Source organism: Numida meleagris, chromosome 22, assembly GCF_002078875.1.
Source record: "Numida meleagris isolate 19003 breed g44 Domestic line chromosome 22, NumMel1.0, whole genome shotgun sequence".
In the NCBI taxonomy this organism is placed as follows: domain Eukaryota; kingdom Metazoa; phylum Chordata; class Aves; order Galliformes; family Numididae; genus Numida; species Numida meleagris.
Window position 1 is genome coordinate 3,074,469 of NC_034430.1, and position 24,796 is coordinate 3,099,264.

General features: G+C 47.6%; 2 long non-coding RNA genes across 8 annotated transcripts in view; both read right to left on the bottom strand.

Moving 5' to 3' along the window:
- LOC110387434 overlaps window positions 1-24,796 on the bottom strand; it is a 235,153-nt gene that overhangs the window by 165,958 nt on the left and 44,399 nt on the right. The window lies entirely within an intron of this gene.
- Window positions 10,101-24,784, bottom strand: LOC110387438. Its single transcript, XR_002432523.1, has 3 exons — window positions 23,355-24,784; window positions 17,029-22,154; window positions 10,101-16,720 (listed from the first exon to the last, which is right to left on the bottom strand). It is a non-coding gene; the product is annotated as an uncharacterized LOC110387438 (long non-coding RNA).

A 24,796-nucleotide genomic window follows, 5' to 3' on the forward strand; every position in this document is an offset into this window, starting at 1 on the left:
GTGGGGTGAGGCCCACCCCTGGTGAGGCTCCTCCTCATGCTCAGGGCTGAACCAGGGGGCTCAAAGGAGCCCCATACACATCCCATGGACCTGGGGAGGCCAGGAGGCATCTCTCTGCCCAAGTCCAGTTCTCCCTTCCCCAAGACCCTGCCAGCATTTGCACTTTCCCAGTTCCAGTGGCAAACAAGAAGCAATCTGGCCCCACACTGCCCTTTGTTCCCACCAACACTATTTGTTTGTTTATTTCTGGAGAGCAGGTCCTGCTAATTTATGTTAATTGGGATTGCACAGGTAGGTTTTTCCCCTCCATGTCGCCCCTGCATCCCGCTGCGAAACCAAGCTGGCTTTATAATCTCCTACAGCAGCCGGCAGCCTGCTGGAACACGAGCCTCAGCATGCAAAGCATGTCCATGAGCTGCCTTTTTTTCCTCCCCTCCTCATGAGGAATTTTGTGTATTTTGACAGTTTTGAAGGCTCACTGAGCTATGATTCCAATTCTCTTACATTATATATATATGCACATATAAATAAATAAATATATATAAAGGAACCGACATTCCTGAGGCTGATTGCCCTGCAGCTCTGTAACAGCATGCTCTTCCCTCCCCTTCTGCTGTCTCCCATATGCTGTTTCAAGGAGGAAAAAGCAAGGGAAGGCATCTCTGCTCCTCGTTGCTCTGTGCTGAGTGACACTTTTAATTCTGGACTCTGCTGTGGGTCTGAGTCTCAAGCCCAAAGCACAGGGGCCTGTGCAAGATTTGTCTTCGGTGAAAGCAGTGCTTTCCCCAAAGCTCTGCCTGGTTTCTTCAGGAAAGTCCAAAAGCTCTAGCTGTCCCGCTCTGCTTTTTGCTCAGAGCTGATCTAAGGGAATCCATCCTGCCCAGGCACCCAGCCCCTCTCGCTGCCCACAGGCACGGCCAGGAGCTGGGACCAGCAGCAACTCACATCACCGATGGGATGCACCTGGGAGCAGCTCCACAACCACAGCACTGTGCTGCTGCCTCCAGCAGCTCTGAAAACACGCATCCCTAGAGATGCGGGGGCTTGGATTACTAAGGGAGTTTTTAAAAACACTGGCTGATGTCATGAGAGAATTTATTTTACCCACCAGATAGGGCAGGGGCTTTTATCTCCTGCACGGAGTCAGCGCAGATGTGTATCGCTGTAACAGAGATCAGAACTTGACCACAAATATCTCATTAGCTTGAAAAGTTACCTGTTTTATTCCTGTCCAAAGGATATTTTACTTGGGCGCTTTCATCTGAAAAACACGAACTTCTGGAAAAGCAAGCTTTAATGTCATGTGTGGTTTTTTTTTGCCTTTGAGGAGTGGAAAATGCCACACACTGTGGCATATGCGCAGGATTGAGTCAGAAGGGAAGAAAATAAGCAGTCGTCTTTCTTGGTTTGATCTGTGTACATCTGTTTCCCGGGAGAGAGGTGAAACGGGATATTTACTTGGGTAAGTATTGTAAGCCAGATGCGCCTCACTGCAAAATAAATAAAAAATGATATTAAAATCAGCTATGTAAAAGAAGTGCTCTGGAGCTCTGCTTTCCATTAGAAACCCGAGTTTCTGTGTGCAGCACGCATAACTGGGCTATGAATATTCTCATCTCTAAAGTTTCCAAGCAAAACGTCGGTCCCATCAGAGACAAAAACAAAACTCCTTGCTTTCAGTGTGGCTGGGATTTCCCTCTGAGGCTGGCGGGGCTGCTCTGCTGATGGTGCTGCCAGCTGTGTTTTGGGGGAAGCAGCTTGGAGCAGGCAGCTAGAGCGCTGGGCTGGCACAGAAAAGCCCTGCAGAGCTCATGCCAGCCCAGCTACCCAGACAGACAGACAGACACTGTCTGACCAAAGACTTCAGCTACTGCCCCAGCACCTCTACTCCGTGTGAGCCCATGTGGAGCTGTGGGTATGCAACTAGGGCCCCAGGGAAGGCCGGGACCTTGACCAAAAGACTGGAGAACTTGCTCTATGAAGGAAGACTGAAAGAGCGAGGTCTTATCACCCTGTAAGAGATGTCGCAGGGGGGATTTAATGACAGGACTCCAGGATTTAAGGGGTGGCTACAAAGAGGATGGAGGCTGTCTCTTCACCAGGAGCCACATGGAGAAGACAAGGGGAAATGGGTAAAAAGAGAAGTTTTAGTCATGATGTAAGAAACATATTTTTTTCCAGTGGGATCTGCTAACCTGAGAACAACCTCCCCAGGGACGTGGTGGAATCCCCATCCTTGGGGCTCTTTAAATGCAACTGGATAGCAACACTGGGCATCTCATCCAGGCTCCCTGCCCCATGGACCTGGTGATCTCCCCAGGTCCCTTCCATGGGCTGTGCTGTGGCTCTGTGACTCCATAACAGCCCACTGCACAGGGCGATGTGCACACGAGGGGCACAGCAACCACTGGTTGTGGGCAAACGCTGGTCTGGGAAACCACTCTGAGCTGTTCTGTACAAGGCATGTCTATCTCAGAGCCCAACTCTTCTTCTGATGCTGCCCTAACGGCGATTTATGTCTTCCCCAGCTGTACTGTCAGAGGGAAGACATCAGCTCAAGTGGAACATGTCCTGAGAAGGCACTTGCATGTTGCAGCGAAAAATACACTGTGATTTGATCAGAGCCCAAAGAAAGCTGCAGAACAAGGATGGCCTCTGTCAGATGCATATCTGCTCCTGGGAGCTCACCTCCCCAGCAGTCTGCTGTCAGTAGTTTGAGGACGAAGATTAGAATAATTTAAAGAGGAAATAAAGAGCAATGTTTTAAGAAGGAGGGTAATTTATCACGAGAGGGCTCACTGATGGATGGTGCTCCTTCCTCATCAGCTGGTGTCTTTCAATCAAGATAGGATGATGTCTTACTAGAAGATACATTCTGGTTTAAGCACACGGCGCTGGGCTCAGAAAGGGAATCACTCTGTGATTTCTACAGCAGGAAATCAGAGCTGATGGCTGCAATTGTGCTCCTATCTGGCCTTAAAATCTATTGATCTGTGAAAATAATTGCCACAGTTTACTGATTTTCCTGAATGTTTGATGGCAGGTAAGAAATACTTCTGTCTCCAGTGGCCTGAGCTGCCCTGAAAGAATTTCCTCTTCGTGTTGAGCAGGAGTTAGAAAATAAATATTGATTCAGCATAACCAAAGAAAAAAAATTAAATGGATCTTTGCTTCGCTGGCTGATAGGTTTTTTCCCTGTAGTTGCTCAGTGGCTGTCAGGACCACTCAGCATCATCCCACGGGTGGGCCTGGGCTGCTATGAAGAGCAACACGAGCCCTTTCCGACTTACTGCATGAACTGTGCATCCCTCCTGCAGACCCGGCGTGATGAAAATTGTGGACATAGACCCAGCTGCGTCCTAATAAGGCCGAACATTAAAAATTGAAAGTCATCTTTACTTCACATGCAAAGAAAGGTTAGAGCACACAGAACTAACGGGAGATTTTTAATTTCTCTAGGAAAGAGGCCGGACCCTGCAAGGCACCGCACTGCAAGTCACTGCTGCAGCTCCTCCAGCCTTGCCCAGCTCCTGGGCCTCTCCAGTGAGCAAGAGCTTCACAAATGGTGCCCAGACCCCTAACACCATGAAATACACTTGTTTGTGTTTGGCATTTTAAAGTAAAGACGTTCTCCTCCCCTGCACTGACCCTGCTCCTTTCTCTCGCTGAGACCTGCGCGTTTTGTCTTCCCAGTTATCACTCTAGAAACTCAAACATGATATTAGTTTAATTAGAGATCAACTCCTTTTATGGAATGCAAATGCCCTACCCGACTAAATCCCCCTTCTGCAGTTGGCAGATGCAAATTAAATCCTATGCACTGAAGTGTAATTTGGCTCTGAACACTCTTAAAGGCCCTCAGTGATTCAGTGGGTGGAGGGGAATTAGTCTTAAGCTGCATTTGTTGCTTTCTCCTCCCTTAATTTGTTTATACGAATGCTACTGAAGCAATATCCACTGCAGACAAATTGCCAAGTGACACACATGAATGAGAGCCAGGGTTTCGCTGCTGGTTTTTGGAGCTGTAAATAACACAGGTCCAGTCTACCTGAAATAATGGGAAACAAGGGGCCATCTGCCACTTCGCGTCCCATCATCTTCTTGGGGACCAGCATACTGGGATGCCCAAGTGGGCCATCCTACAGTCACGCAAGGACAGCAGTGCTGGCCTGTGGCATTTCTCAGCACTCCAGGAGTCCCATTTTTCAGTGAAATGCTCTTCTTTAGCTGTTCTGTCCCCAGCCTGATGGGTGGTGCTGGAATCCCCATCCCACATGGAGGAGCCTTGGAAGCTCTCTGCACTGATGCACTGAGCTGGTTCCTCCAGCACCATCACTTGTTGGTGAGCCTCAGTGAAAGCTGCAATATTTTTGTCTTGGATTACTAAAAGAAGTATTGGGCTGAAGATCTGAAAAGGGCCCTGAGAGCTCACATAGTGCATGAGCTTTAAATTAACAGATAAAATGGACATTTTGGCAAAATAATCCCTGTCAGTCTCCTCTAGGACTGCCACAATGGTTTTCACCTATCACCACTAACAGGCTGCACTTTGAATGTTCCATTTTATTTTCCTTCACTGCATTTACCTTGAAATAGGTTTCTATGATGTTGTGGGCCAAAAACTATAATCTGAGGTATAAGTCTGATCTATTCTTTCACTCTATACGCTTCCATTTAAGCAAGAGGCTTTTTAAGCCATCCCCAACAGGTTAATTACAGACCACAGTCAGCATTTTTCCTCCTTGCTCTTTGACAGCCATCCAGCCCAAGTATTTTCGCTTCGCAGTAATGTTCCTTCAGCTTCTCTTCCAGGGTCTCTGTTTGCTCCCACGTTCTTCTTGTCTCTGATGACTTATCCTTGGTTCAGAGTTCCAAGCACACGTTCACCTCCCCAGGAGGGGTACTGTCACCGCACACACCGCTGCTGTCCCACTGGCTCTCACCCAGCACCCCAAGCTGGTTATTTGCAGGCGTTATTTCGAAGCCTCCCATGAGCTACACAGGAGAAGAAGACTGGTAACAGGCACTTCAATTCCTGTTCTTGGTTTTCTACTGAGCAATGAACAACTCAGCAAGCAAGTGCCTTTCAATTACATGCTCGTTGCAGACGCTCCCCGCATATGTTTTATAACAATGATTCTGGATCAAGAGGTATACAGCTAAAGGGATAAACATTCAGCCCAGATAAGCAGATTTGTAGAAATTATTGTTATCCAGAGCTGGTTTGCCTCATTAGGAATCAGCAGTGGACAGCTCTTAAAATCTGACAGGGATAAATTTATCCCACCAAAGTAAAATCTGCTAAGGGATGATTCTGAATTATGTTATATTCATAACGGCATTTTCCTTCTCTTATTTAATACGGCAAAAACAACCATGCGCAAGAAATGCTTTTCTCTGCCAGACTCCCTGTCCTCAACAAAGATCTGAAACACACTTACCAGGAGGGCTTGGGTCCTCCGTGTAAAAGAGATAGGGAAGCAAAGACTCAGAGCCAAAGAGCAATGAGATCTTGGCCCCTTGTGTGGGCTGCAGGAATGGGCAGCAGGGAAGGGCTGCACAATGCAGCAGGTGAGCCTGTTGCATTTTGGTAACAGACACAAGATGCACAAGATGCCACGCCTGGTGTCTGCACTGAGACTGCTGTGACCCTGGAGGTGGAAAGGTGGAACTGTATGAAGACCTCCAGCAATCCTATTCTGAGCTTAGCAGCTTTTCTTTGCCTATCAGTCTTGCTCTCCCCTCTACCTCCTTTCCTTCTGTTTCCATGAGCACGTTTTTTTTGCATAGAGGGATGTTATTCTGGGAGAAGGGGAAGTGTTCTTCTTTCCTATGCAGCAAGGTACCCAGCTCCCTGGGCAGAAGGTCACCTAGGAAGACCTCATGCATCATGCTGCTCCCATCATTTAATCTATGAATCGGCCAGGGGAGAAGGCCACCGCCATAAAGCACAGACAAGGGTGGCCAGCAAAGCATGCACTTGTCACAGAACTAGTGCCAGAAATACACGGGTGATCAATCAGAGTTATGGCATGCTCTCCTTGTGGTTAGTTGATATATAATGCTCTCAATCAATAGCTAAGGAGGGGGGGGGAAAGAAGAAAGGGATTTGATTTAATATTTTCCTAGGCTTTGTAGAAAACTAAGATTTATTGTGACATTAAAAAAAAAAAAAAACAACAAATTTAGCCTCTAGCTTAATAGCCAATTGGTCCCTGTGATATTGCTGGGATCGTATTTACTGCGAATCCTAATACAAAGACATTAATATCCCTACACCTGCTCAGCCATGTCATGCTGGATATTAGCCAGCACGAAGCACGCATTTGGTCTTGACTTGCAAATAGCTTGCTTAAGAAAACATTTACTTTGCCGCATTTAACATTTTGAATCAGTGAGAAGTTTACAAAATATCATCTGTGTTAGCAAGGAGACCTCAGGACCTGATTTGGCTTGGCTTTGTATTATGGAAAAGCTCTAAACATGAGTAGATTCAGACCTCAGTGAGGGGCAAATCCTGCCCAGAACACAGTAACAGGTGGCTCTGTGCTGATTTCAGCCACTGAAGTACTGAGCCAGGAGCACAACAGCACCTCACAGCCATGTTTGCTTTCAGACCAGTGCTGCAATGCACTCAAACCCTTATCTCAATTCCCAACAGATTAGCTGAATCTGCATAATTTGATCAGAATGCATATTTCTGAGCATTTTGGTACTTTTCAAGTCCCGTTGGGCCAAAGAACATAAAAAGGTGACATCTCTGATGGTGCCGTGATGCTGGGATTCACAAATCCATCACAGCTCTAACAAAGCTCTGAGAGGGACAGCAGGAACAGCAGCAACACGCATCCCCATTTGCAAGAAAATGAACACTCCCCTGCCCCCAACCCTATCTCTTCCATGGACATCTCAAATCCTTCTAAAAAAACACTTTAGTTTGGCTCAAGCACAGTGGCAAATGCTCAGATTTATGACACACGCTTTCAGTTCACAGACATCGTGTGAGATCCAAATATATGCTCCCTCCTTGCTCAGAGCACAAGAGTACCATGTGAATTTTGCCAAACAGTTGAACTTTTGAACCAATACGCCTTGCATAATGGGAAGACTAATGTCCTCCAGCTTAGGAATTACTCCATGTGTGACCTGAGCTATGGAGGAAATCAGCTCAGTAATTCCTGTGATATCTTCTGCCCTTCAACTCCATTGCCCATGTTATTCATTGGCCTGAAATTTATGTCATCAATTTGCAGCAAAGTGCAAGGCGAGTGAAGACCATCAGGGTCCTCATTTAGAGCTTGAGATACTAAATTTGTAGAAGTGCGGGTAAAAAAGCAAAAGGCAGAGCAATGGAGTGTCAGACAAAACCTGCAGCTCGGCAGGAATTTCACCAATTATTTACTCTTAGTCCACAGGCAAGAAACAAACCCATCCACAACAGGAAAGATACTGAGGACGGCTCAAAAACAAACGTGATGAGTGTCACCACGAACCACTGATAGATCCTTCATGGCAAGAAGAACTACCTCCTTTTTCCTCCCAACAAAGATCAGATGCTTTAGAAATGGTTTGTTCTGTTGATTATTTCCATTAAATGAGCCCTGTTATAATTACGAAGCTTGTGATCTAGAGTTAATCCCTGGATCCAATCTGCCCGGTCTTTGAGAAAATGTGATCTCAATCTTGGCATCAGCCATTGTGTTTGGTCTCCCGAAAACTCTGCTCAGGGCACACAATGCTCCCTAAACATTGCTGAGGTCGGAAATGAATGCATATTTATTGCAACAATAGCTGTATCACCAGCCACTCAGAGCTCCAAGAGCAAAACACAGGAGTTTCTTCAGAAACAAACCCAAACAGACGTCTCAAATAAACACAGCTATCGTATCGGCAGGATATTCCTTTCAGAAATCTCCCTCGTAATTAATTTTCCTGTTATCACAAAAGCCATTTCAGAGGCTGGGAAGAACGGCCCTGCTCTCCCCCAGCCCCGTGCCCATGCAGGATCTCAGCCCATCCCAGCAGAGCCCACTGCAGCCTGTGCCAGGCAGCGCCCAGCAGCCCCATTGTCTGCCTGCAGATGACCACAATGGATTTTTCCCAAGAAAAGCCAGTTCAGAAATGTATTTACCTGTTACAACAAAAGCAAGCGGATAAATAAGAAGAAAGCACACGTGGTGTTTAGGATAGCGTGCAATTAAAGGATTAAAAATTCATGCATTTCGACGGGAAACGGCATTGAAATTGCTGAGCCGTTAATGACTTTGAATGAAAGGGGGGCTTATCTCTTCACTCTACTGGAGTGTTCAGAACCAAGATAGGGCTTTTATCATTTTTAATTGTTTCATTCGCGGCATGCTGGAGCTGTGTGCCTGCCAGAGAGGTTTTTGTTATTCCAGAGGGGGGAAGGAAACTTTTCTAACCCTGCTGCTCTGGCCCTGGGCTGTGGAGCTGTGCAGGGAGGATGAGGCATGGGGAGGAAGAGCACAGATGTACATCGTGGAATTATGGAATTGCTGAGGTTGGAAAAGACCTCTGAGATCATCAAGTCCAACCATCAACCGATCACTGCCGTACCCACTAAATCACCACCACGTCCGCTAAACCTTCATCCTTTGGATGGAGCCTGATCTGGAGATGCTCAGCTCCATTAGGGTGGTACCAAGGTTTGTCTATCCCATGTTCACCCAGCTGAGCCCTTCACTTGCAATCTGGGCTTCTATTAGAAGAAAGTCAACCCTTTCAGAAGCCAGCACTAAAGCTAAGCCCTTTCTGGTCCTCACATAGAGGCTTGAATGAAACGTACAGGCTGCAATGCCTTCTGCTGAATGACTGTCACTTTTTTTAAACTACTTTTTAAAAAATCTATTATTTTTAGATAGACGATCAGCTAGAGAGGTGGAGAAACATAAGCAGATATACTGCAGAAAGAGAAATTCATACCAGCGTCTTGCTGTCTAACTCTCTCTCTTTAAGAAGCAGTCTTTTGAACATTATTCTTTTCACAGCCATAAAAACTAGACAATTGATTGTTTTTTCAAGCAAGCTAAGAGTCCTGTCTGATCACACAATTGGCCAGGCTGGAGCTCGAAGAGAAACCTCAGCTACTGGGAGAGGTGCAAGACAATTGGAAGTGGACGACAGCCAGCTCGCAATCACAGATAAGGCCGAAGTCTGACAGATGCACACGATCCACTTGCAATGGAGAGCCCTATTTTCATCATGTTAGAAAAGTAGCCTGATTATTCTCATCTCTGAAAGATGATGGGCATCGCTGGCTTATAATTTGGCCGTTTTTTTTTAGCTCTTGATGGTTCTTTCTTCGATAATTGGAACCAAAAACGGCAAAAAGGATTTCACTTATGGAATTCAAAGACTCAAAACAAACAAAAAAACAAGAAATCATTTAGTGAAAGGGATCAATCACTAATAATTATAGCCTGAAAGATGAAAACTTTGGGAAGCAATGGACATATGGAAGCAGGAAATTGGAAAGAGTTTTCTGAGCTTAACATCTGGTCAGATACACGCTCTCTAATAAGCGTCAGATAAATACGTCTCCTTGCAGACCAGAATCATCCTCCAGTGGTACTTGCTGTGGGTTCCCCCACTGCAGAGGGCCATTCCTACAGATGCAGTGCTGCTTTTGTCCTATTTAGAGGAGTTTAAGTGTGATTTTACTGATTTTTCCCTCTTTCTTTAATCTCATGCTGTTGGTATGGATGAATGAGCTCCAGAACTACGTACGTCCATGCAAAGAAGTGTGGCCTTACTGAACACAAAGAGTTGCACCAGCTTTTCCCAGCAGTAGACTTGTCTCTCCATTTCAGCATTCTGAAGGGCACAACCGAGACCTGGTAGCTGTGCACTCTGGCCAGAAGCAATCACAAACTCTTAATTTATTAAGCACTTCCCACAGAAGCGCTTAACATTTAGGGATGCACTAAAAATTAGAGTGCAACTCTGCAGTGGGGCCATCATGGCTGTAACCACTGTGACTGCTGTAATAAAGACCATTTGTTTTTGCTGAATTTTAACACGCAGATGTAGCATGTCTCTGTTATTCCTCCATTTGGTATAGGAAAATAGCGAGAGGTGACTTATTTAAAATTGCGTTTTTATTGGCATTTTCATTTCTTAAACATAAACATCATCTGGTTCACATTACTCAGTCAGCCACACAGGAAACGGCAATAAGTTTTGTTGATATTATTTTTCTCTGAGGGATTAATAAGGATAATATTTATATATGTATTAACAGATTGGCGCATACCCTCAGGCAGCAGCAAAGAGAATGCCAAACACCAGCAGTACAAAAGCAAGTTGCAGGTGGCCGGCCATTATTGCATTTCACTGGGATGAGAGGAGGAAGGGCACTGAAAGGACACCCCTCGGGGGCCTGGCCACGGATTACTGTAAGCTAAACCATCTTCCATCACTCCTCAGGAAGGGGACAATTCCGACAGTGATCTGTCTGGTCAGTTGTCACGGGCTGAAAACTCAGAGCCAAACCCAACAGCAGAATTTCAGCAGGGAGAGTAAGGGAGCATGTCTTCCAAAGAAGACTCCAGATTTCATATATCCTAAATCTCCTTTAGTCTGTTCTGGTACATGTTTATGATGGTACATGTTTATGAAAGTGCCCGCTGTGATACTTTCTGGGGACTCCAGCTTAAATGAAAAGGTTTTTTTCCTTGGTACAGCCCACAGAGCATGCATGCTCTTGGGTGCCACTCCTGAGTGCGACACAGGTACCTCAATGAGCAGCTAAATTAAGATGCTCTGCAGCCAACAGCAAGAGATGGGGATCTTCAGTCAGCATGAGACTATTTGAGGACTGAAGGTGACTTCTGCAGGGCACCCTTCTGTTTGCACCAGCTGAAGAGGGAGCGTAACGTGGGATTTATCTCACCACCTGTTGGTAACGTGGTATCCAAGCAGGTTGTGCAGGTTCTGTGCGCACCTCCTCTCACTGCAGAGATCCTATTTAAGATATATGTCAGGCTGGTTATGACCAGGGAGCAGCTTGGTCCCAGCTCTGTAACCAAGGAGAGGGCATAACGGCGATGGAGAGAGCCCGAGCACGAGCAGGACCTGATGAGCAGGAACTGGGAGCTGGGCACAGCCTGCCAGGTGCTGGCCCATCTCCTGAATCCCTGTCCTGAAACAGGAGCCATTAACCATAAGGTGATGTCCAGATTATGGCTGCACAAGATGACAGTATTTTGCTTTTTGCGCTCCCGTCTGACCTCTAACAATGAATGTTGCCCTGTCCTTCCAGACCCTCCCCACTGAAACCTTTTAACTCACACTTGGTCTGCGTAGGACCATGAGCACTGAAGAAAGAACCTTGTGCCATTAGAGATGGGAGGGAAAAGGCAAGCTGTGATTGATGCCTGTAATACTGCCTGCACAAATCATAGAGCTCAGTGAAACTCCTATAATTTAAGGGAGAAATAAGAAGGGAAACATTATGTCTGTGTCACATATGATGGCTCTTGGAATAAGACAAACACTGTGCAATCAGCGCAGACAGCAGGACACAGAAGAGAGGCCACACACTGAGATTATAAATATTATGGACCCCAAATTGTCCATTCCCAGGTCTGTGCATCTGGCATGACAGCACCAATTTGGAACAGACTGCTGTATCTATGCTAGAAGACTCCTTGGAGAATTAAGCGAAAGGCTAAGCATCTTTCTCTGATTTAACTGCTTTGAAGTGTTTTCCATTCTTCCCATACAAAGATTTTGCCTCGAACTAACCTTTTTTTCAGGTCAAATGAACATAAACTTTGTGACTGACTTTAATGAGAATTCCTTCATGCTCCGAAGATTAGAGCCTGCCCTGAACGCAGCTCCTAATTCCTGCTTTCTCTTGCAGGACCAGCCCCAGGAGAGGGCTTGCTGCCCCACGTTGGGTGGATGGGAATGGATGCAGCCGTTCTGATCCCGTCTGTGGTCCCAGGAGCCGCCCAGGTGAGGTCCCACTTGGTGTGTGGCTCCTGCAGCCCGAACCCCGCTGGCTGTTTGTCAGCAGTCTCTCGGAGCACTCACACAGCGCTGCTGCTCCTGTGTTCTCAGCCCTCCTGGAAGGAGGATGGGAAGCAGCACGGCTCGTGGATCTGTTAATCAACTTTATGAAAACCTGTGGGGTCAAAAGAGCAATCAAATAACGGAGGATGAGCCAGTGCTGCCTCTCTGCACTTTCCACCTTTGTAGTCATTTCATCCTTCCTTCCCGCAAAATCAGCTCACTTCGGCCTGACCTTGTAATGTGACAGCTCCGTTCAGCCCGGCAGAATGACGAAGATTTGTCCCTCTTCGTGTTACTGCGTTCGCCTTCACTCCGCTCCTCCGATCTGTTCGCTTCCAGCTCAGGCTCCCTAATTGTATTCCGATGGAGACAAACCTCATGATTAAGACTCAAACGCGAGCCTCGCCGAGCCGCAGCAGCGCGGGCGTCGGAGACCCTGAAATTGCAAACTCAATCTTCCTGATGGATTTAATTCGGGGATCTGTTTTGTCACCCTCGTGCTGGGTGCAGTCCCCATCCCGCCTGCCCCTCCTTCTCTCACTCCCCCTGGCAATTTCCTCATTGCTTAAAAATATTCAGCGAGGCTCCATCAAAGCGAATATTGAGACTTGTATTATTGTTGCCAGGGGTGACATTAGATGAGAATTATATGAAACAATAAGGGCGCTGGAGTATAATCCATTTGACATTTGGAACATGTTCCCAGTGCTCTGTGCTCCTCGAAACATTCACACAACAGAACCATCTTCATTTTCATCACAATATTTGTGTGTGCGCGCGTGAGCAGATTTATCTCTCCCTTTATTTCTCTGCCTGGTCATTCTCTTTCATGCCAACAAAACAGAAAAACCTCGCTGCCCTGTCCAAGCGTCATGTAAACTGCTCTCAGCATACAGCCGGGCCGGCGCTCGTTGCTCTTGCTGAAGGCCATCCCAGGCCAAGGCTTGGGTTCCTGCACGTGCCCCTAGGCAGTAAGGGGGAAGAAGCAGTTTGGTTTGGACTTGCACCCAGAGGGCAGGTGCAGACAGAGGGCTGTGAGTGCCTGAGCAGCCCCTGCCCTCCTTCCTCTGTGCATTGCCATCCGGGATCTCGATTTGGGCCCCAGTTCCTGAGCGCAATGCACTCCTGAATCCTTTGTGCTCGCAGCGCTTCGTGCTGCTCAGGCACGGTGCCACGAGCTCAGACCCCAACACTGCACTGCGCAACTGCGTGCGAGCACAGCTGCCACGTGAAACCCAAATTCCTCAGCTCACAGACCCGCACCAGGACTGAAGGGACGTGCAGCATGAGCTCCTCTGCCACAAACTCATATTCCAAGTAATTATTCCAATTACGGATTCCAGAGGATCCTCCCATTTGCTGGCTGGGTTCCCCATGCACATCTATTTTCCTCACGTCCTCCCCTTGCCATGTGCTGTCCACAGCAGTGGGGCTGTGAAACAAACCCGTACAGCACCGATACACTCTCCATTCAGAGAATGTGCAATATTGCACATCAAAGAGGATGCAGAACACACAGCACGGGGTGGATTTGGCAGAGGTCTTTAAGCACGTGGGATTCCTGTTAATTTTGGTGAGCTGTTGGTATTTGTGATGTTCGAGAGAAATAAAAACGTGGGGAAAGTCACAGTGGTCGGAGCAGGCAAATTTACATTCCAAGATTACACCAGCACATTCTTCAGTACAACTGCATTAAAAATGTGTTTATCCCATATAGTATCAGTGCTTTACATTATTTTTGCTTTAGAAATCATTATCTTGCCAGCTCAGCTGCATGTTGTGAATTATTTACTAGGAAAACTGTGCATCCAGCCTGGAGATTCAGCCCAGGTTCATTCCGAGTTTCCCAAAGGTTCGTGAACTTGTTTGAGTGCCTGGGCTGATTTATGGGGCTGACATGAACACAGGTGAGCCTCATTGGCTTCTGCTTGAGATTCCGGTCTCATTCTCCCTCAAATCTCGAAGCGAAGCTTATGGAACATGAAACACCCTGAACTGCAAATGAATGAAATGTTTGTAGAAACCTTAGCAAAATGAAACAGGGAGAGATCCTGCCCAGACTGCTCCACCGACACGCTGCAGGCACCCACTGCAGAGGGAGCCAACAAAATACGAAAGCTGCTCGGATGGCCAGAGTGCTGGAGACAGGGAGGAAAGAGGGTTTGTGCCCTGAAGGGTTTCCTAGGAATTCGACTTTTCTTTTGTTACCAACAGATATGGAATTTCTCAGAAAACATATTAGTATTGCAAATGATCATCACCACGATGGTCATACTCTTTCTCCACTCCGTTAATGAAAAGAACACAATGGCAAAATTAAAAGTCATTTGGAACAAACGGATTAAAGCCTTCTGTTTCAGAACCCCTCTCTGAACGCTTTCCTCCCAGCACGGAGATGCGCTGATGTGGCTCCTTACCCACAAACATTCCCAGAATGTCACATTGGTGTTTCCCACGCAGAAATCAGAAATGTCCTCTTCAGTTCATAACCAGTGACTGCACCGCATTCCCTGACATCATCTTCCATACACCGTGGCCCTTCTGATGACAAGTGATGCTACCAGGTATTAGGTTCTCCTCCTCTCCATGCACGAAGCCTAGCACTGCATCCTACTGGCAGGAAACATTCTGTGGGATCCGTTACACTTCCCTCTACCCAAAGCGAAGCTGTGGGGGCCGAGCTTCAGCAGCCAACCTCTTAGTCCTTGGGCAGCTGCTGCAGCCCACAGCCAACACCAAGATTTCCCATCACTTTTCCCATTGAAAGATGCAGGGCGAGCTTCTTACTTTGCAGTTATGGAGTGGGGCAAGATCAAGGTTGGCTTTCTAAGGTGGGGGTAGTGGGAGCAGCTCCCTTCGCTGCCAGCCCTCTCACAGGGTCCTGCTACTGAAAGCTCAGCCTCATCCTTCTAACAAAGCAGGAAGATAATTAAATTTTGCTGTGCAGTTACACCTGAGTAAATATTGTCTATAAAAATCAATTGGCATTTATTGTACTTAATGTATAATAACTATTGTTATAAATCTAAATTATCCTTATAAATCTAAATTAAATGCCTAGGCTTAGATGTATTTAGGACATTTAATTAATAAAGAGTTACCAACTAACCATTACTAATCTGTTTACTTCGAGCCTGATTTCCATTTCCAAAGGATTTATTTCTCAGCACTGTGTGTGGGAGGGGAAAAGTGAGAGTACGTGAAGGGGTTCAAGAAGCTGCTGCGGGTACCAGGAATAGCGACAGCTTGCCCAGGAGATTACCTCATCTTTTCCCATTGAGAAACGCTAGAACCAGAACTTGTCAGAAGAAAAAGTCCATTTGGACCCCAAAATAACTCTAAGTGCTTGAGAAGTTCTGATCTCTGGAACATCACGTTTCAGCAGTTCTCTAATTAAAAGCTCTGCCGTTCCTTTTCCTGGGTGCACCAGGCGAGGACTCCAGTCACCTCCTGCAGTGCAGCCGGGCTCAGGTGCTTTGTGTTGCAGCACTTGCACTGCGGCCAGCAGAGCTATGAGTTCATGCACTTCACCTTGCTGGTCTCCTTCCCCCACTTCAAATTCCCATACTGAAACCTTCCAATGTTTTCTTTTGAACCGGTATTTCATCACTCCATTTCTTTCTATCCGATTGAACAACTGACTGAACAACTGCAAATGAAGCAAATGTTTTGTTCCGGCTGGAATGATTTCTTACCCAGTTTTGTTTTGCTATGAACTTGGAGAACATCATCCGTATCAAGTCAAGCCCCAAATATTTCACACCAGCCACTGAGCGTCCCTGCCCAGCCAGCTCTGCAAAGCCCCCACTGGTTACCACTGGGTTGTTCTTCCCTCTCTCCATACCAGCACCCACAGACTCAGCTCACATGAAGCCAGGGAGTCAGATCAGGATAAGCACAGCACGGTGCGGTTCTGCTGAACCAGAACTAGATCTAATCCAGTGATTAATTTAGCTAAAAACATATGATTATGAGCAAATACAAATCTATTTCTTCTGGTGCTGGAAACAGATTCAGACTTTTTCTCCATGTAATGCCATCACATAGGCTAACAGCTCTCCCAGCCCCGTCCTTACTGACCCGAAGTCATTAAACTCATTCAGGGCACCGTAAGAGGTAAGTGCATGGTCACAGCCCAGTCAGGTGGGGAGGAGTACTGATAGCAGGGAGCTGCTGGTACCTGGTCTCCTCGCTGCACTGAGCAGATAATTCCAAGCACATTCAATTCAACCCTTCGCACAGGACGTAAAGCAAGGTTTATGTACTAATTAAGCCAGAGCTGAAGGTTATAGTCAGACACTCAACTGCAATTGTTCGAGCGCATTTTAATTAGTTAATCGCTTGTAGAAGTTAGCTTCCCCTTCCCGGCTCAGGCGGGGTGAGGCTGCCGTCTCACGGAGCACAGAGCAGGCACCATGTGTGATGGGGGGGGAGGGACAGCCCCCAGCCCCGAGCTCAGCCCTGCATGATGCACAGAGCTGAGCCCCTGTGCCCCCACCAGCACGAGGCCTGGTGACAGCACAGCCCCCACTGCCAGGGCTGCTCTGCTGAGCCACCTCGTGTGTTGAATTCAGAAGAGTAACGCAAAGGAAGATACCCTCTAGGGAGATGAGATGTTCCGTGGGATGTTTGTCTCCTTCTGCTTGATTCAGACTGAGTTTGGCAGATGGAAGCAAGCTCCATCCTAAAGAGAGATAGAAGTTGAGAAAACATTCTGAAACGGAGCCTAGCATCTGCACTAACAACTGCTCATCTCTGGGAGTGACATTTGACTTCATCTGTCTAACTAGCTTGACGGCCTCTCAGTGCTTTTTCTGATTGGGATAATTCATTTGTCTTCATGCTAAGTTTTATTGCTTATTGATTTTCCAAGTCATTCTGAACCTATGTCAGTTTTCATCTGCTCAAAGTAATAGAAAACATTTTGTAGAAGATACACAGTGTACAATCTCACCGCCGGCTGGACTCAAATCTGCAAGTACTGTTAATTACCGTGTGATAATTCCTTCAGATGACCCAACACGTGTGCGCTGCATGCCGAGGACACGGGGCACCCACCCACCTCCCCCTGCAGAGAGACCCGCGTGGTCTGAGCGAATGGGACACGCACCCACACCACCTCCTCAGGTGGCTCCAGCTGCTTCCTCAAGGGCTTTCTATGCGTTCACAGTATCACTGAATCATTATGGCTGGAGCATCCCACCCTCACCATGCCCACCAACCACGTCTCTCAGTGCTGCACCTCCATGGTTATGGACAACCCCCATGGATGGTGACCCCGCCGTCCCCTGAGCAGCCCATGCCAATGCATCACTGCTGTTTGGAGAAGAAATGTTCCCTAATATCCAACCCGAACCTATTTCAACTGCATTTGCATCAGAAAGGGTAAACAACGTAACAAATCTAACCACAGCAAGAAAAGTTCACAGGTCCTTTACGGGCTGCTTTCTGCAGCCTCAAGTCACGTTGTGTTTTTCTAGCAGTAACTACTGCCAAAAGAAAAACTGTTCTTAACGACGGCTTCCAGCTGCTCCCGGAGCCCCACACGTCTGCACGGAGCAGCCCCCTGGGCCCTTCTGAAGGTGCTGCAGCCACCTGCTCCGAGCTGCCCCGCGAGCATGGGATGAGCTGACGCAGCACGGGCGGCACGGGGGGGTGGAGAAGGAGGAGGGGAGCACGGGGAGGAGTGGAAATGTTTCTCAGTTTAGAAAGTAATAATGCAGCTTAATTGCACCGGCAGCTGGCAGCGCGAGGCAAAGTGAGGTGAGGCCCAATTATTGCACTTGGCAGCTGTCGGCTCTGCTGAGCATTCTGATGGAGGAAGGCAGGCTCCTTCCTGCAGACGGGTTGGAGATGAAGGCTGGGAGATGCACCAGGAGGGACGTCCCTCTGACCCCAAACGGAGAGGTGGGGAACTCTGAGGTGCTCCCAAAGGCACCGGGCAGAAAAAGGCAAGGCAAGGAAGCCCATCTGAGAATGGAGGCCAATTCTAAGTTGAGGAAAGGTGAGGAACAGGAGGGTATGGAGACCCTGCCGGAGGCGTTCGCCCGGCCTGCAGCCAGTCTTGCCTCCCTGCAGCAGCACGGTGTGCTCCCAGCACCAGAGGTGCACAGCTGCCTTCTGGGGATGGGATGCGACCTTGAGGACTTCTGCCCAGCAAACAATCATGCACACAGTTCAATGCATGCAGCTCAATGCACAGAGTCTTCCTCCCTTTCTCCTTTTATCCTCCTCCAAGACTGAGCAGGGCGAAGGGGAAATGTGACTGGGATGGTTTATATTTCCGTAAGAGGAACTGGGCTTGATTTCCATTAGCACTGAGAACTCTCTCCACCGCTTAGGTTAGAGAAAAGGTCCTGAAAATAATCTGCTTTAAGATTCCTTCACATTGCCAGAGTTTCCACATAACTGCAAAGCCCCTTCATTTTCCCATTTCTCAGCTCACCACCACGCAATGATGCTGAAATTGTTGATTAGCTGACATCCAACACTTAAATGCTACAAGCCTTTATTATTTATTTCCTGGGCAGAGAATTACCACTGCGTGTTATTTTTATTTTAAAGATCCAGCTTCTGAAACTACTTAAAAAGCTTTTGATCAAAGATGTACAGTGGTGCTGACAGAACACAGAAGAGTTTTTGCTGGGGAAAGCCATCATTAATTATCAGACTGTAAGTAGCACTGATAGCACAAGCATTTGATTTTGATTTAATGTCTAAATAAGCTCGCTTACAATGGCAAAGTGCTTCTCGTTTAATTGAAAAGCACTAAGTTTTCTATCTCCCCTTCTTATTCTGGCCATGATCCAGGTGTAGAAATAGAAAGAAACATGAACAGAATGGAAGAAGCCAGTGTGAAAAAGCGTCAGAGCCAAGGGAGCCCGCTGAGCCTTCTGCCAGCACCACTGCTGAGATGTCTGCAGTTGTCTGGGCCGCCTTGTCTCTTCGGAGCTGCCCTTGCCCTCCACATCTCCTGCCATCCCAGCCTGGTGTCGGTCCATCTGTCCATCCCCTCTTTAGTTCTACCTCTCCCTTTACATCTCATTTGCTGAAATCACATCGCCATTGGTTTCTCCCACCCTCCTCCAAAAGGGGATTTTCATCTTGGAACAAGTTTGCACTCATAGACAACCTTAGAAAGCAGAGACGCTGCCTTGCCAGGAGGAGAGGAAGGGCTTTGCAAAGCCTCATCTCGCTCGCACGTCCTGCGTCTGCATGGGCGCCCGTGGTTTTGCAACCTAGCAGACAGCAACAGCTGATATTTTTAGTGCTGCCAGACACTCGATACCTGCCAAGGTCACTTTCTGACAAAAGCGATGATGAGCCGGCGTGGCAGTGTGTAACAACCCCGTCACTTCCCAGCAATTGGCTTTAACGTGCGTGCTGCCGCTTGCCAAGGCGAGATGCGGCTGGCGAGGCACAACTGCGGCTGCTGCACGACTGCGCCTCTGCCCCTGCTCAACACGTGGCCCTGGGTCCCGTGCAGCTGGGTCCCATGCTGCTGAGGAATGGGCTTTGCGGGGCTGCTGCTGGAGCTGTAGCCACTGTCTGTTTGGGACTGAGCGTGATCCCATCGCTCCTCTCACCGATGGAGAGACAAAACCCGGCCAAGCACACGTTGAGTGGAAAGAAATGGAAAGCTTGATTTGTTTTTCTCTAAGCCCTGTGTGATGAATGCCCTGGAGGAAAAAAGCAGGATTGTCAGAACTGGGAGAGAAAATCATTTCTCTATTCTTTTTCCATCAACCCAAGTGGTTAAAATGGGTACAAAGGAAGGAAGGGGAATTTATTCCTCTGCCTGCAGTCAGCAGAACTCCCGGGGCACGTCCATGTCACCAGGCGGGACTATTTCATACAGTAACTCTGTTGTGGTCGGCTGTTATCTCATAGACACATCTTCTACTGAACTCACCCTCTGCTTCTTCAGGCAGATAAAAGCCTGTCTGCAGCTCCAGAGTCAGCCCAGATGACGCTGGGTGGGAGATGCATCCACATCCACACTCAGACAGTGCAAGAGGCAAACTCCAAATGGAGGTGACAGTTTCATGGGCAGTGGTGAACTGGCCTGACAGCTCCTCTGCGCTGCCCAAACGGAACACTCATCAACGATTTTCCACTCCAGGTGCCTTCTAGAGGTGTTAATGAACTAACCCTTATGATAGCTCTCTGAAGGAAGAAGAGCTCTGTGCAGAGGGGAAGGCGAGGCCAAGGCTCAGCGGAGCTTGCAGGGGATGGAAAAATCTCCATGGCTCAAACAGCTGCCAAGCACTGCTATTAGAAACAGTGCAGATCAGAAGAGCTCTACATTTATTCCATCCTTAAATCAAATTAGCGGTTAAGGAAGGTAAACTGAGGCACAGTTCATCACATTAAGATCTTAAAGCCTGGAGCAAGTGTCAGATCACAAAGGCTGAGCTCGAGTGGCACATACCAGACAGCTCCATCCAGCTGCAGATTAACGTCTCTGCTAAATGACTTTAAACCTAATGACACGTGACATGCAAAGATCAGATCGTTCAGTACTGCAAGAAAAACAGAGAGAATGATCATTTATGAAAAACAAACCTCAGGAGGATCCCATGCCACCCAGCTCAAATACCGCTTTGGATGGGAAGGAATGCTGAACAGTGAATTTGCACTCTTGCCAATACGTAAAAGTTGGACTGGATATTTAGGAGGAGGTGAGTCACGGTGTGCCTGGGCAGAGGTGGTACTGACCGAAGAAAACAAGATTCAGATGCTGAAAAATTTACCATTTCAAGATTAAACTGCAAATTTATATCTGACTTATCATTTTCTTCTTAATGTATGAATGTCTTATCAGAAGCTCAGCTGAGCTGCATGCTCCTGCAGGCTATGGAAGGCAATTTTCTTAATGAAAGAGTATTAGCTTGCCGTGCTAACAAACCCTGATCTTTGACAATGACTGCCCAGCCCAACTGGATGGCAGGGTGGACATGCTCAGGTCATGACCTGAAATGCAGCCAAGATCCCCGGCAGCAGTAGAGTAGTGATGAAACTGGTAACCACGTAGTGAGTGGACACCAACCTGGGAGGTTCTGAAGCCTCGAACAGCAAGGAAACGAGGGGAGGAGATGCTGAGATGGACCTGGAGAAGTCAAGGATGGAAGAATCCATCTCCTAGTGCTCAGATGACGTACCCAGAAGTCACAGTTGCTCTTCTAGAGCTGGGAAGCAGCTCCGGCAGCCTGAGCTGAAGCTGAATCCTCCAGTCCTGTCTGCTCACCTCTGTCGCTGGACATTTATTGATTGGGGTGGGATTAACAAGGAGAGGGCTTGAAAGCTGAATCAGACCTTGGAACATGCTGCTCTGACACTGGAACATGAGAGATGGCAGCTGGTGCGATGGCAATAACCTCCCCGGCCTGCAGGGCTGAGGCAGACAAGGTTGGCAAAGATTCTCTCCCTTTCTTGGTCCCACTGCAAGAGCAGGATTCATCCCTCAGTGCGGGAGAAAGCAAAACTCTGCTTGAATAATTGGTTTCAAGGCTTTCTCATAATGCTGCATAATTTAAAATGGGAAAGAAAAGATCCAGTTTAACCCTTTTTTAACCTTTTATTTGGAAAATTGGAGGGGAAAAAAGTAATTGCAGATGTTAGGGAAAGTTTTCTCTCCAGCTTGAGGATTTTCAGAAGTGATCATAAAAATAATGGTAATTTATCATCAAGAAAGCTTCAAATTGGAAAATGTAACAGTTGAATTTTTGAACTTTCCAAGGGGGCACATCGAACCCTTCCCGAGCTCAGCCCGCTAGCACACGCTGCCTACGCAGGATGAGGAAGCGCTGAAGATTTCCACCAAGCATTCCTAGTTTTGCAGTGAAAAATATGTTTTACCCCATCCAACCACCACAGAACTGTCCGTCACCTCCTTGAACACCCACAGCTGCTGGGGACGTGCCCATGATGTACAAGGACTCTATCACACGCCTTGAGATGTGTCTGATCTGCTCGTGGTGCTGGATCACGCCTGCCTCCTCCAGCCACATGCTGCGATGCCACCAACCCCACGGCCCTGTGGGACTGGAGGTGACTTTGTGCTGAGCTGTGAAGCCAGGCCGAGAAACAGGCAGCTTTTCTGGGGCATCTTCCTCCTCCTTAAAGCAATGTAAAACACAGTGTCATTATTTTCCCTTAATAAAGTGGAACAAACTTAAGATGCTTAAACGTTGATTAAAGGCTTTGATCTCTGAAAGTGCGATTAGTGTCCTTCTGTCGAGGAAAGTCACTTTGAGGAATGTATATGCTGATTCCACATAATCCCCCCATTAATTCTGTGTCAGATACAGTGTTTACTGGAAGCACACGACAAGCCTTTTCTTCTTCCTTTTTTTTCCCCATGAATTGTTCTTAACCCAGCATTTCCGTGCCGTTTGCCCCATTGTGTATGGAGATGGAAGGGGTGGGGGTGACAGTCGCAAGCTACGGCTCTGCTAGGGCACAGCACGACAGCAGCTAGCAGCCAAGGGGGTACAGTGCTCCTCTGCAGACTCTTCCACAACTGAGGCTGTCCCATGGCTTTGCAGGGGAAGGACAGCTAGCAGCAACCCCTGGGCTCGGGTCTGGGCGTCCCCCTGTGATGGTGAGGCACAAGATTGTGCCTGGCTGTGCCTGTTCATCCTGTTGCCCACATCTCCTCGTGCAGACCGGACCAGCACGGTGGTGGCAGCAGAGGCGGTTCCCTCTGGGGAGAAGGATGAAGCTGTTACTGAGCATCATCGCTGTACTAACCCAGCATTTTTCTTTTAGTTTTAGAAACCAAAGAAAGCCTGACACTGACTCAGATCGGAGCACCTCCACGGTCGGACACAGCTCGTCTTGTGCATTCTGGGGTTGGTGAACATTTCTATTCTCAAAAGCATTTGCATTTGCGATCAAAACAACTTCATTTTGTTTCCTAAGTGAGAACTGAGTGCGCTAGAACACCCACCGGAATCTGCCCTTACACATCTGACAAAGGCTAAAAATTAAATGAACACAGAAATGCATACCAGCACCACACACCTTCTTTGCATTCAAAGAGCATCTTCCAACCCAAGCCATCTACGATTCTATGATTCTATGATCTGGGCTTAATGTTCCACATCATGTAATGAATATGTTTTCTACTCCTGATTTCAGATGAACATTTTAAGAGTCCTTTAACAGCAAATAAACCCTCCACTAAATAAATAAGTGGCTCCTTCTCATCCCTACACAGCCTTGACTGACTTAACAAACTGGAAAGGAATTTCAATGGGCTGCTCGGATTTCAGGAGTGACCCCGCTGCTTGAAACCCCTGCATGGAGCAGCTCACCTGCATTCATTTGCTCCGTGCACAGTACAGGGAAAGCCAGTGCCCATGACAACAGCAATGTTCTGCTGCCCAACGTGTGCTCGTCTCCCTGAAAAGAGGTTCCAGCTGTGACCTCTCCACTCTGCACATCAGAGAAGTGTGTGCAAACTTCTCTGGTGGAGCAATGTCAGAGTATTTAATGCTCTCTGCCTGCCTCAGTCACAGCCCAGGTGATGGATCCACCCCACTTTGTGTCTTCCGCTGCTCTTAAGAGACTAATGAGGAAATTTTCCCATGACTGCTTCACTTGTGCGTTCTCTCCCCGCACTGAGTAGCTAATGGTAAGAAGATTTAATAGTGTGATATCACTTTAATGTGAAGAGCATAAATAAGGCTCTTATAACTCTGTAATTACGTCTGCATTGCGCCTATTAACTATTCATCTGCATGTAGTGCTCTGCATGGGGACAGGATGACTTCAAAAGGTTTTTCTGCACTATCAGATAAAATCTTGGTTTGAAAAGGAAGGAAAAAAGGGGAAGGGAGAGGAAGGGAGGACAAAAAACACAGATCTCTGGGATATTAAGAGTGCAATCCAGAAGCAGTCCTGAGAGCATGATGCTCCACTGGTATCTGAATGGGATTTCAGGCTTCAGAGTATTGGGAGTACTGGGAGCACTGGGAGCACCGCGGCCAGCCCAGGCACGATTCCAGCTTGATAACCATCTCTGCATCTGCAGCACAGTAAAATACACTCAGCCACTGTGAGCAAAGAAAAGCAGCGTGCCGCTGATCGGTTCAGCCTGGGGAGCACTCAGGAGTACAACCCTTTGTGGTCCTCGTTGCCCCGAGTGCACTGTGTCAATCAGATGGAGCACCGATAGCAGCGCGCTAAAAGCCCTGCCTCACTTTCCTTGTTGTGAAAGCTGGCAGGGGAATGGTGTTCTGTTTGCCCAGAGGTCTCAATTTCCTCACTGGTTTCATTCGGTGTCAGAGAGAAAACCAAATCCCGTCTGCGGGTTGGGGTTCTCAGCGCGCTGAGCTCTGAGGCTGACTGCGATGATGCAATGCATTATCACTTGCCAGGCAAAAATAGTCTTTCAAAACAAACAGCGATGTGAAAAGGAGAAGGTGAGAGGTTGTATTTAAAAATACCAGCACTCTGACTTCGTCTGAACTTTGCACCAGTTCCCCACGATGACAAAATCCTGGGGAAACGGAGATTAATCCGGAAAACATTTTCACGTCAACACGTGCTCAGCGAACCCGAGCTGTCAGAGCTCCTCGCAGCCAGCTCTGTGGGTTTGGCTTAACGGTCTGAATGCAAATCAACAGTGGTGCATATTCACAAAGGTTGTATTCAGGAAAGGAAAAGCAGAACACAACCTCTGGTTCTGGGGGGATAACGAGGGCACATAATGCATGGTGTGATGGGAACCCCCCTCCACAGCTCCCCCCAGCAG